General features: G+C 40.5%; 1 long non-coding RNA gene across 1 annotated transcript in view; it reads right to left on the minus strand.

The window, feature by feature from the left end:
- Nucleotides 1–6,850: 6,850 nt before the first annotated feature.
- The window catches only part of LOC140905855 (uncharacterized), a 61,656-nt gene continuing 54,694 nt past the window's right edge, over nt 6,851–13,812 (minus strand). The window contains exons 2-4 of the long non-coding RNA XR_012156965.1: nt 11,157–11,212; nt 10,792–10,863; nt 6,851–7,219 (exon numbers count right to left, since the gene is read on the minus strand). This is a non-coding gene — a long non-coding RNA (uncharacterized lncRNA). The remainder of the gene's footprint in view (nt 7,220–10,791; nt 10,864–11,156; nt 11,213–13,812) is intronic.

A 13,812-nucleotide genomic window follows, 5' to 3' on the forward strand; every position in this document is an offset into this window, starting at 1 on the left:
CTCAACTTGTGCAAAACTATGCCTTCCCTCTACCATTCTGCCAATGGGACTATAATTAATTGGGTGCAGTGGTCATTCTTAAAACTTGCCAGTTGCCTTATATAATTAAAGGTACTTTCTGTTCAGACCAGAAGCAGGATTATCATTAATTAACCATATAGGAGAGGACTAGAAATTTCCAAGAAGTACCCCTTGCTACCATAATCCATACAGAGGCGGTTCTAGGGTCAGATGAGCAGGGCAGTCCCTTCCAGGGGCCGCCATTTCACTATGTTGGCTGGCTTCTTCTTTCTTTTCTTTTTTTTCCTTCCCCATCAGATTGGTTGGCTGTTGGTAGGGTTCTTTTTTGTTCCCCTCAGATTGGCCAGCTGTTTCTGCCCTGGGGTGAGGGAACCAAAAACATTTTATATCTGGCCTGCAAAATGGCTAGGGCCACTCGTGGATTAAGAAGTTATTCATTTTGTGCAATAATGATGGTTTGAGATGTATGTGTCTATGAGTGCTCCACTGTAGGTATGCTTGCATCACTGAACTCGTGGGCAGAGAACTTCAGTAACAGTGTGTCCATTAGGCCTATAAATGCGCTGTCTCTCCTCATACCCTGCCATGAGGCTAGTCAGTGTGTGCAGGCTAACCCCCCCCCCCAACCTTCCCCACCCCGTTCTCTACTGCAGAGTCATTGACAAGAAGTCCTCTCAAGTAGACAGGAGAAGGGTGGTTGAGGAGCACCCATAGGGGACACATCTCCAAGAACCATCATTACTCCACAAGGTGAATAACTTCTTCTTCAAGTAATATCCCTATGGATGCTCCACGGTAGGTGAGTCCTGAGCAGTATCCCCTCTGGAAGGATGGGATTTCCGAGTTGGGTCAGTTACAGATGACAGAACTGTGGAGCTAAAGATGGCATTGGAGGTGGAGTCCCCAGCGATGTCATGCATTAGTAGGACCTCAGTTACACGGTGGTCCCTTGAGTGCCAGAATACTGGCAGTGCTGACTAGCTCGGAGCCACGGTGGGTGGAGGAGAGAGGGGGGCAGGATGAAGATCTCGTCCACACCAGTTGTTCAGGTACCAGATGAGGAGTTGGTACAGATGGACTTTGCGTACCGGTGGCACCTGGGAGTGTTTGCTCCCATCCTTTTCCCTAGGTGCCGTTGACTTGGTGCTTATGCCCATAGGGTGGACACAACAGCAGTACCTGCCACTGTAGTCTTCCTTGAGCCATGGTACCAGGCTAGGCCTGTCTCAGTGCCAATGGTATGAAGGATACCAAGCGTGCAGGGGATCATTTGTAAATGGCTCTTGGTTCACTGTGCGAACGTCTCATTTTCTTTTTGATTTGTGAGAGGGGTGAGCATCTGATTTCTTCACCCCCTGGCCCTTGGATATTATGGGCTGTGGGAAGACTCACATCTTCATGGAAACTCTTAGTGTGGGTCCGGAGAAGGTCTGAGAGCTGCCTCCATGAATATAATCTTTTGCCTCAGCTCTCTGTCCTGGAGAGACCAAGGTCTAAGCTGCTGGCAGAGAGTGCACTTTTGAGGAACATGTCCTTTCCTGAGGCAATGAATGTACCGTGACTGCATGTCTGCAAGGGTGATAGCCTCATTGCAGATGAGGCACTTCTTGAAGCCGGGAGAACCAGACTTGCCCTGGTGGAGGGAGGGCGTGAAAGAGCTCACAACGAGAAGGGTAGAAAGAAAGTACACTAAGTATATTTTGTGTTTTATTTTTTGAAATATAAGGATAAAAATAAAAGATACTAGACTAACTACTACTAAAAACTTGGTTCTAGACTTCAAAGAAAGTATGATGCAATAGTTATTAATGTATCACTAATAGTGCCATCTCTAGCCAGGGACAGCTGAAAAGGTAAAGGAGGTGAGCCTGCACACGCTGATTAGCCTCAGGGCAGGGCATGAGGAGAGGCAGCGCATGTGCAGGCCTAACAGACAATGCTATTGAAGCTCTCCAATCAGCAGTGCAGGGACTCAAGCAGCACATCTATAGTGGAGCACCCATAGGGTCACTACTTGAAGAAGAACCATAGTTTGGTCACCTATAGATAGAACTACTTTAATGAGCTCTACACAGGGGCAAAACTTCCATTGACTTCATTGAAATCTGAATTTCACCCTTTCAGTCAATCTGGAAACTTTAGCTACTTCAGAAATTGATGGCTCATGTGGTAAATTGTGTATCCATGGAAGTACAAGATACCAGTTAGAGCTGAGTGAATATTTGCTTTTTAGGTTTGATGGCCAAAACAAAAAATCCACCCCTACCCCGCCTCCAAAACTATTTTCCTCCAGTTTTTCTTGCTGAAACAAACAAACAAAAAACTCATTCTGATGAAACAAAATGTTTTGAATGTTAGTTTGAAATAGCACTTCATTTAGAAAATTCAAAACTAAATGCTGAAATGGTTTGTTTTGACATTTCCAAAACTAACCATTTCGACATTTCTGAAATTTGTTTTCCAGGGGTTTTGTTGTTCTTTTTGGATGAATTCCCTGAATTCAAACCTGAATTTGGCAAACAGGTTTTGTGCCCCTGGAAAATATTTTTTGGCATATTTACTATTTGCCCTCCCAAAAAAGGGTGCTCAGCTCTTATACCAGTTCTCCTGTCTGTAGTGACTGCCTGTTTGTTTCTGGTTCATATATAATGTATTGATTTCTACCTACATAGCACTTGACAGCATAGAGCTCTACTACTTGAGTTAAACGAAAATCAGTGTTAGATGCTAGCGACAGAGGTGGGAGGGTATTAAAATAACTTCTTAGATTTATTTGCTTTTTTAAAAAATCCCCTTTTTTGCATTCCTCTTAGGCTTTGTCCATCTTTCACTTACATTCTGAGAGAAAAATTTTTATTTTTGTGTGAGCTAATGATAATCCTAGTGAGGAAAATCACACAAATATGTATGCTAATGGGATCATAGGTGCTGACTCCATGGGTGTTCAGGGGCTGAAGCACCCTCAAACAAAAAATAGGGGGTGCTCAGCACCTAAAGGACTGGCCAGGGCTGCTGCCCCACCGCCCATCAACTGTTGAGTGGGGCCACCCATTCTTCTCTGCCTCCTCTTCGTCTCAAGGCAGGACGGGGCAAGAAAGGAGCGAGCAGAGGGTGAGAGGTGCTCCGGAGATGGGGAGGAGCTGGTGTGGGGCACCCACCAGCAAAACCAAAAGTTATCACCTATGAATGTGATCCTAACAGAGAAGACTAAAAGAAAGTCACCATAACCTTCAGAGAATATTAATTAGGAAAGTGTTCATTCATATATAAGGCTTTGTTTGTTTTAATAATAAATAACACTTCATACTTATATTGTTTTATGCAGTGTAGTTCTAAGATATTGGTCTCATGATATTAGAGAGAAGAGGTGGGTGAGGCAATATCTTTTGTTGGACCAACTTCTGGTGGTGAGAGAGACAAGCATCCAAGTCACACAGAGCTTTTCTTCAGGTCTAGGAAATGTACTCTGAGGGTCGCAGCTAAATGAAAGATGGAACAGATTATTTAGCATAAATAGTTAGCACAAAATCCAAAGGACCGTTCAAGGCAGAGTGGCCCTTTTAACACCACTGCAGTGTAAGACAAAAAGGGGGTTTAGCGGGTTACAAATTAGTAGGTGGTGGTAGTGGTTGAAGTTGTGGTGGAAATCTATGAGGAAGTTTAAGATGTCTGTCTAGGGGATGAAAATATCATTGATGTATCTCAGGTAGTAGGCATCCTTCAATCTCGAGAGACCATGGGTATCTGCCCCTGAGAGGTAAAGAATTTATTCAGTTGGTTTTATGGCAGCCATGGCTGTGGCTGAAGAGACACACTTGAGAGAGACGATGTCTGCCATATCTGTCACATTTAAAGGTGATGTTTTGACCCTTTGCACTCTGCCTTCTGAGAGCTTTTTTCTCCTCTGTGAGGCTGGACTGCTTCCTCTCATAACTCCAGAGACCTTTGTTAAGCTCTTGTTTCCAAAGGCTGCGGTCTTGAGTGTGACCTTCCCAGTTGTTCACATCCATGTGCATTTCTTTGAGGTCTTGCTTGCACACATCCTTGAAACACAATTTTGGGCATTCTTTGGATCTTTTTCCAGAGGCCAATTCGCAGTAGAGGATGTCCTTTGGGGTGTGCCCATCATTGATTCAGCACACATGCCAAGCCAGCAGAGGCATCTCTGTTTGAGGAGTGCTTGCATGCTGGGTATGCTGGCCCACTTGAGCATCTCAGTATTGGTGACTCTGTCCCTCCATGAGATGCCAAAGATTCGATGAAGGTAACACATATGAAAGCTGTTGAGCCTCTTTTCCTGATGAGTATAAGGTCCATGTCTTGCTCCCATACAAAAGTGTGATAGTAACACATGCACGATACACACAGATCTTTGTGTGTTCTGTCACTTTGTTGCTTTGCCAGACCCTCTTGCTCAGTCTAGATATTGTTATGGTGGCTTTTCCAATGCGGATGTTGAGTTCTGTTTCAAGATTGACTGTGATAGTTGACCCCAGGTATGTGAACTCGTTCACCACTTCAAGTTCCTCAACTCCTTGGCACACTGTTAGACTTATTTAGGTTTATCATAAGCCCGAAGTCTTGGCAGGCTTTGGGAAAACTGTGCATGAGGTTTTGGAGATGAGCTTCTGTGTGTGTTGTCACTGCTGCATCATCAGCAAAGAGGAGGTGTTGCATAAGGGCCTCCTGAGTCTTGGTTTTATATCTGAGTCTTGCAAGATTGAACAGTTTTCTATCAGACCTTGTGTACAAGTAGATTCCCTCAGCTGAGGAACCAAAAGCTTGTTTCAGTAGCAAGGGGAAGAAGATCTCAAACAGAATTAGGGCAAATACACGGCCTTGTTTAACACCTCTATGAATCCGGAAAACCTCGAGACTGAGTTGTTGTATTGAACTGTCCCATATATGTTTTCATAGAAGGATCAAATCATGCTGAAGAGCTTGGGGGGAAGTCCAATCTTTTCTAGACACAAATAGTCCACTTCTACTGATGAGGTCAAAAGCCTTTGTGAGATCGATGAAGGCTATGTAAAGGGGCTTTTTGGTTCTCTTCATTTCTCTTTTAGTTGTCTCAGTGAAATCATGTCAATGATAGACCTTTTTTTTTTGTTGCCTCCATTTTTTTTGTAGTTGTTTGCTAAAAAATTCCAAACATTTTTTGAACCAAACTGAATATTTTCCCTAATTTTTGTTTGCTGGCCAAACCAGAAAACCAGTTATTCACTGAGCTATACTAGTGAGTTTTTCTGGGATCTCTGTAGAATTTTTACTAGTCCCAGGCATATGAATACAACACTCAGATGTCCCTAAAAATACCATTGCTTATTATATTTAACTAAGGGCTTTAGAAGTTGATATACCCCAAAATATTGCTTGGTGCTGAAGTGTGGTGAAGCAGTCTACAGTCCTGAGGTCCTCTAACTACCTTTTAAAAGGTAGGTGAAAAGTCCTTCAGAGTAGCAGCTGCTTTTTAATAATAAGTTACCTGTTTTTATCAATGGCTCAGCTACTTCACTGTTTAGTTCCTTCTGAAGCCTCAGGTGAATATCTCCTGTTACTGATGATTTTTTTGTAATTTAGTTTCTTGAGCTGTTCCATCAGTGGAATTTGTGATACCGCTAACTCTGACAGTAGCTCATCTTCATTGCCTGAACAGTGTAACCCCCAGGTAGATATTTCCTCGTCATTGTCTGTGGAGACAAATGATGTAAACTAAAAATCATAAAGCTCCTCTGCAGTTTCTTTAAACTCTGATTGCTCCCTGTGTTCCACAGTGGTCTAATGAAGATTGATCTATGAGAGGAAAACCACTCCCAGTAGGCTATCAGCATTGTTTTGTGAGGTCATTATGGGATTCTTCCCATTCCTTACAAGCACACTTAGTGCTCAGAGAATTTGCCACTCAACTTACTGTTAATCTGAAGTGGACTGAAAGAAAAACTGATCACAGGAGCACTCTGCCTCTGACACCGAGTAACATGGACTGAAAAATGAAACTTCTTGTTTAAAGGACAAGAGAAAAAAGTACATGATTCTTCACTTCCTGATTCTCCACTCAGCCTCATGCAGGCCTGTCCAGATGACACCAGAGTGGCAATAGTGATCACAATGGAGCTCTCAGACACCAAAACTCTATTTACTGGAGCGTATGTCCAACTGGCATGAGAGACTGGTCAAACAGGAGCAGAATTGGCATGCAGACAGTATATTTAGACCTAACCTCTCTTTCTTTTTAATATGTATTCACACACTTATTCTGTTTCCACTCTGTTGCTGGCTTCACACTTCCTTTGTTCCCTTTTACACTTTTTCTACCTAAATCACTTCCCTCATCCCTCACCAGTAACCTTATCACACCAGTAGAATTACTCTAGAATTCACAACTTTCCATGTCCCAAGATAAAAGCTTGTTTCATTGGTAGGATAATAGGGGAAGAGGAGACATGGGTTGCATTCCTGGTTTGGCTACTGATCCCATGTGTGACCTTGAGCAAAGCAATTCGCTTTATGTACTTCAGTTTCCCCTCCCATTCTTTGCATCACCTATTTAAACCTCTTTGACCGGAGGGAGTGTCTCTTACTATGTGTTTGTACAGGGCCTAGCACAATGACACCCTGATCTTGGTTGCAAGCTCTAGGTAACACTGCATTATAAATAGTAAATAACAACAATAAAGTAAATCCTCGAATAGCAAAAAATAGCAATTCTGAAAAAAAAAAGAAGCTACAAAACACAAACACAGCATTGTTTTTACTTCCCAAATGGAATTCTTTTCAAACCAAACTATTTTAATATGGACTCACTCTGTCACACAGTCTTAGAGCCTTAGATAATAAAATGCATTAAAGAAATTTTAAAAAATTCAGCAGCTGGGATCAATTTTAGAAATATTTTGTGAGGCAGGTTCCCATCCCCAAATCAGCTATTCCTGTTTTCTGCAAGAAATTTAATATGCTTCTCTAAGCTTCAACTATTTTACTCAGAATCATTTTTATCACATGAATTAAAGCTACACTTTGCATAGATATGAATTGTCATTCCACAAGAAATTATTCTGGACAAAATGCTTTGCATTTTCCAAATGCGGAGATTGAGAAGCTTTTAAGTGTAAGCTGCAAGGCAGAAAATGACCTTATGAATCTCTCTATTCAGAACTCCATGACATCCTGAATGAGTTCAACAGCATGCAGATGAGAGCTGTAAAAAAGAGACAGTTGATTACAAAGCTTTTAAAGGTTACCATGAAAAACAAATATATAGTCCATTTATTTTTAAAAGTACATGGGCACTTTCAATGCTGCAGAATGCCTTTCTCTTGTTGTGCTTCATATAGCACTGCTATTCTAGGCAAAACATGTCAGGCTATAGAGTAAAATGCTGAGTAAATAAGTTTTGACACTCACTTCAAAATGTGTGGGGAAAATTTATGAAAATCATAGTTGTAGTTATTATTTCACAGTTCAAACCATTTTATTGCCATAATGTAAGTAATTTCTGTCTTTTCCAGAAAAAGATTATGCTTTATTGCAGTTCCACTGTATGTGTGATTATAAGTATGTGATTTGTCTTACAGAACACATTCCAAGGCCAAAAGGGACCACTGTGATCATCTAGTCTGACCTCATATGTAACAGAAGCCATAGGACTTCCCCAGAATAATTCCTACAGCATATATTTTAGAAAAAAAATCCAATCTTGATTTAAAAATTGTCATTGATGGAGAATCCACCATGACCTTTGGTAAGTTGTCCCAATGTTAATTGTCCTCTCAGTTAAAAATGTACACCTTATTTCCATTCTGAATTTATCTAGTTTCAACTTCCAGCCATTGGATCATTTTATACCTTTCTCTGCTACACTAAAGGGCCCATTATTAAATATGTGTTCCTAATATAGGTACTTATAGACTGTAATCAAGTCATCCTTAACCTCTTTGTCAAGTTAAATAGATTGAGCTCTTTGAGTCCATCACAATAAGGCATGTTCTAATGCTTTAATCACTCTCGTGGCTCTTCTCTAAATCTTCTCCAGTTTATCAACATTCTTCTTGAATTGTTGACACCAGAGCTGGACATACTCTTCCAGCAGCAGTTGCACAAGAACCAAAGACAAAAGCAAAATAACCTCTCTTCTCCTACTCAAAATTTACCTGTTTATTCATACAAGGATTGCATTATCCATTTTGGCCACAATATCACACTGAGAGTTCATGTCCACCTGATTCTGACACATACACCCCAATCTTTTACAAAGTTATTACTTCCATGGATTGTGTCCCCCATCCTGTGAGTATGGCCTACATTCTTTGTTCCTAGATGTATTTATTTTCAATATGGCTAAATGTAATGTATTGTTTGCTTGCATTCAACTTGCCAAGTGATACAGATCACTCTATCAGTGGGCTGTTCTCTTCATTATTAACTGCTCCCCCATTTTTTGGATCTTCTTGTACCCAATAGAGATAACTTTTGCATTTATTTTATTTAGCAGCAACAGAAGGAAACTACAGTTCTGTATCCCTCTGAGACATTGTCTTCAGCAGTCACCATAAGGCTTGAGACCTATGAACTTTGGCACAGATAAAAGACACAATGCTCCTAAGTTTTGGGGAACTGGGAATAGAGTTTAAGAGAAGTTTGTACATAATGACAGCAGGCAACCACAGAAATATTAACTACCACCAGCTTTTGGATATTTTAGTATAGAAACATCTGCAGATGTCAGAACACAAGAGTAAGATGGTAACTAATTGATGTATATGATAATAAATTGTGTTCATTAAAATACTAATCTACAGGAGAAGAGCACCCCTACATTAGTAGGGTGAGGAAATACAAATAAGGAAGAGGGGAGAAACTCCTACTTAATAGGCATTAGGCATAATGGTGTCGGTGTAACCTATTATAAAAGTTGTATCCCAGCCTCTGGACTTGAGGAGGGAAAAATATAGCTCAGGGGTGCGGGGCAGGGTGCGTGTGTATGCCAGAATGATGGCTACTGGCATAGGTGATGAGGAAGATAATGGCTAACATTTCAGGCTGTTTTTCAAGGATAGTGTGAGTAATTGGATGTTCAGATGAACATTCTCTACTATCTCTATCTACTTTGCTGGGTTGCAATGTTTGTGACTTTGCTAAACCTATTAATAACACTATTGCAAATACAGAAGGGTTCGCAAAGTGTGAGTGTGGTAACTGTGCACATTGGGTTCCCAACTGAAGAGTAATTTTAATAATACTGGGCCTGCTCTTGGAACAAGAACTTGTCAGACCTCAGAGTAATAACTGGGAATTCTTCCGTGAACAATATAATTGATACACAATCCATAGATCAGGTAACATTCTGACAACTTTACCAGTGATGGTTTTATGTTTTTTTCCAAGTCATTGATAAAAATGTCAAATAGCACAGGTCCAAGCAAACCAATTCCTGTATGAACCCGCTAGAAACATACTCACTCACTGAGTATGCATCCAATTAAGTGAGCTGTAGCTTATGAAAGCTTATGCTCAGATAAATTTGTTAGTCTCTAAGGTGCCACAAGTACTCCTTTTCGTTTCACTCAATGACGATTCCCCATATACAATTATATTGAGACCCATAAATTAGCTAGCTTTTAATCCATTCAGTGTGTTCCATGTTGATTATACACTATTCTAGTTTATCAAAATGTTGTGCTGTACCAAGACAAATGCCTCATAAAAGAAGTCTAAATATGTTATATCAGCACTATTACCTTCATCAGCCAAACTAATCATCTCATAAAAAATATATTAGGTTAGTCTGACATGATCTATTTTCCCTTTTCCCCTCTAACCCAGATAATTTTTTAAACCAATATTGTCATCTTCCTCATTTGTAGGATTGTAACTTTGGAGGCATGTAGTAAAGTGTTGTGAGCTCAGAGCTCACAAAAACTACATCGGACTGTGGCTGGGCTGCTCATGAAAATATTTCCTATGAGTTTTTGTTCTCATTAAAACCAGTTGCCTCACTTCTGTTCATGGTCCTTGTGTTCACTTTTCAGAAATTTCATTCAAGCAATTATCAAACTGGCAGGAATGTTCCGCAACACAGCTAATTGTAAGTGATTAGTACAATATATTCATAGAACGTGAATTTTCAGTATGTAATCATGACTATTTACAGAAATTCTGGTTTTAAATTGACAACATCAACTGGAGTATCAGCTTCTAATCAAAAAATTTTATAGCTGCTTTTGTTAGTAACTCCTAAAATCACCAGAGCAGAAAGACTGTAAATAGTAAATAGTAGATCAGTAAATATATTTTTCTCCATTTTTCCTGTGTAGTTGCATATTTGAAGTCACCTTTTTTCCTGTAGTCAGTTTCACTTTTTTGTTGATGATGAACTACATCCATCACATGCATTGCTCTAGCAAAACCATCCACATAGACTTCCCTAGGTTCTGACAACTGAAATAAGGTGAAATTTCCTTTTAAAATTTCACAATGTATTGTCGTGTGTTTTTCATATCACCACAAGAGGCACAGATACTAACTTTGATTTGTGATGATGTTTCCTATGTAAGGAATTTTGGTCCGAAGAAAAATTTACTCTCCCCCGCCCACCCAAAAAAAAAAAAAAAAGTACTATGTTTACCTCATCTCCTGAGTTAGTTTGTCCATAGTTCAGGAAAGCACTTGCACATGTGTTTAAGATTAATCATGAATTAGGATGATTTCTTGCATCAGGGCACCACTAAGTGAAATAGTCAGCATATATTAAGTTACTCTCTTCTTGCTCACCTCATCATCAAAGAATGATGCTTTCAGATCCACAGTTGTAATTAGTTGTATTTGTGGTTACAAGTAGCCTAACTTGCAGTCAAAGAAATGAAAAATCATTAGAAACAGAGAAGTATATTTTCACAATGTTGCAGATGTGCTATTCCCATTTTAAGAGTATCAGTATTATTTATGAATAATGTTGGTTAATGATTTTATATTTTCCAGTGAGAGAAAAAAGGATTATAGTGACATGAATTGGTCAGTGCTTTTGTGTACTATTGTCCTCAGTTGTTTGTCATATATCCTATATTACTAACATCTGACTTTATTTTTATTTTGTAGCACACTATGCTTTCGTAGCAGCAGAATCAGTTACAACTCACCTGTCACGGTGTAGTTCAGAGCCATGATATGTAGCAGAAAGACAACTGTCAGTTTCCTAAGAGATAAGGATCTGTTTGTTACCAAACATTTAATTTGTAAAATCATGAAGAGAAACTGCATCATTTCAAATACATTCTACATTTTAAAAACTAACCAGATACAAATTTACACTAGCAGCGGTGTTAGTCTGTATTCGCAAAAAGAAAAGGAGTACTAGTGGCACCTTAGACACTAACCAATTTATTTGAGCATAAGCTTTCATGAGCTACAGCTCACTTCATCGGATGCATTCAGTGGAAAATACAGTGAGGAGATTTATATACACATAGAACATGAAAAAATGGGTGTTATCATACACATTGTAAGGAGAGTGATCACTTAAGACTGGGAGTGGATGTGTCATTACACAAAGTATAACTATTTCCCCACGTTTATTCCCCCCCCCCCCCGCCACACTGCTCCTCAGACGTTCCTGTTAACTGCTGGCAATGGCCCACTTTGATTATCACTACAAAAGGTTTTCTACCCCCCACCCCCCTGCTGGTAATAGCTCATCTTAAGTGATCACTCTCCTTACAATGTGTATGGTAACACCCATTTTTTCATGTTCTGTGTGTATATAAATCTCCTCACTGTATTTTCCACTGAATGCATCCGATGAAGTGAGCTGTAGCTCACGAAAGCTTATGCTCAAATAAATTGGTTAGTCTCTAAGGTGCCACTAGTACTCCTTTTCTTTTTAAGTTTACTCTCCCTCTCTCATGCATCTCTATTGAGGAGATCTGGAAGATCTGAAGCTTGTCAGAGAGAACAATGAGTTATACCGTCTAATCAGGCACAGGATTAGCAGGGCTCTATGGGAACCCAGTCCAACTGCTAAATGGAGAATAATTACAATAACAGTATACACTTTTCTAGTGCCTTTTCTCCAGGGACCTCAAGGTCCTTTACAACCATTAGTTAAACATCACAATATGAGTTTGAGGTAAAGTAGATAAGTCCTACCGTACACCTTTTACAGATGGATATACACTAATTGTATGGGCCCCATTACTGTAATATTTGAGCCCATCACAATCTTATTTGATTTAGCCTCACAATACTCTGTGAGGTAGGAGAGTGCTATTATCCACATGGCGATGTGAGTCAGAGAGAGATAAAGAGCTAGATTCACAAAGAAACCTGGGCATGGTGACCCTGTATGTTTCCACATCTAACTTCTAAGTGACTAGAAAATCACTGGGATTCACAAAGTCTGAATTTGGCACTTTGGGTCCAATACAACGTATGGAGAGAGATAGGAACTTCAGAATAGGATTCACAAAAGCCAGCATGCTAAGCAGCTCCTCACTTTAGCTACCCAGTGGGGAGATGCTAAACCAAGGGATGTGCACTCAGCCCCACCCTCTCACAGAAACAGGCAACAAAGACCATTCCACAGGGCAGGTCTGTCCTAAGGATTAATGGGGCCCTATGCAGTATTATTAAACTGGTGCCCCTATGCCTGATGGCAGCCTGGGCTCACGTGTGTATTTTAGATTAGGGTGGTCTTTTGAAAGATTTATTTTAAAAGTATGTCTGAAGATCCAAGCATTTAAGGCTAAAGATGAATACTCAGTTTGTGCATCTAAAAATGTATGCAAGGATTTTTTAGAGATGTGATTTTATAATCTTCAGCAACACACTAATGAAATATTTTTAAAGCAAATTTTAAACTAAGGTTCTGTAGACTAACATGTTCTGAGTAAATATGATAGTAATGCACTGCTGTTTTTGTCAGTAAATTCAGAAACTGACAGTATATACCTGGGGATTGGCAAATGCCTGTTAAATGGCTTCATTGGCTCTTTAACAGTTTCAGTGTTGTTCTAATAGGTCTGGCAGGCTGGAAGCCTTTTTCACTTTTAAGTACTAGATCCCCTCTGGAGGAAGACTTGCCAGGCTGCAGTAGCTAGCTGTGGTGGGAGCCTGCAGGAAGGGTCAGAACAGGGATAGGAAGAGGCGGAAGGGTGGACACTAAGACCCAGGGTTGCCTCAAATTTTCAGGTGCCCGATGCAGCCACATACCTTGTGTATGTCTAAGGAGGGGCCTGCCACAGAGAGGCACCTCCCTCTGTTTGGGATTCTCAGTATCAAACCCTTTCTTGGCATTAGGTGCCTACATCATTCTGGCAAGAAGCTAGGTGCGAGTAGAAGGAAGAGCACCTCCCATATATCTTTTATCCCAATAGTTAGGGTGCTTACCTGGAATATGGGAGACCTGCCCCCCCCAATTCAATTCCCTCCTCCCACATGAGGGGGAGACAAGATGTGAACGTAGACCTGCCACCTCTCAAGTGAGTGCTCTACCCACAGGGATATGAGATATTCCAATGGCGAATTTAAACAGTTCAAGAATTCAGTCTTCCTGCCCCAGTGGTCTCCACCACCTATGGAAGTGCTCTAACCATCAGGCTACAGAGTCTCATGCTTGCATTATCTCTCTCTCTGATCTAAAGTTTTGTGCATTATTTATCCACTGTGAAACAGCTTCAACAGGAGAAGGGGCTGCAGTGTGCATGCTGAGAGGCAGAAACATAGGTGCCTAGGGAAGTGTTGCTGCAAAAATGTAGGCACCAAGCATCTTTAGGCACCTACAGAATGTGGGAGCAGCTT

Source organism: Lepidochelys kempii, chromosome 2, assembly GCF_965140265.1.
Source record: "Lepidochelys kempii isolate rLepKem1 chromosome 2, rLepKem1.hap2, whole genome shotgun sequence".
NCBI lineage: Eukaryota > Metazoa > Chordata > Testudines > Cheloniidae > Lepidochelys > Lepidochelys kempii.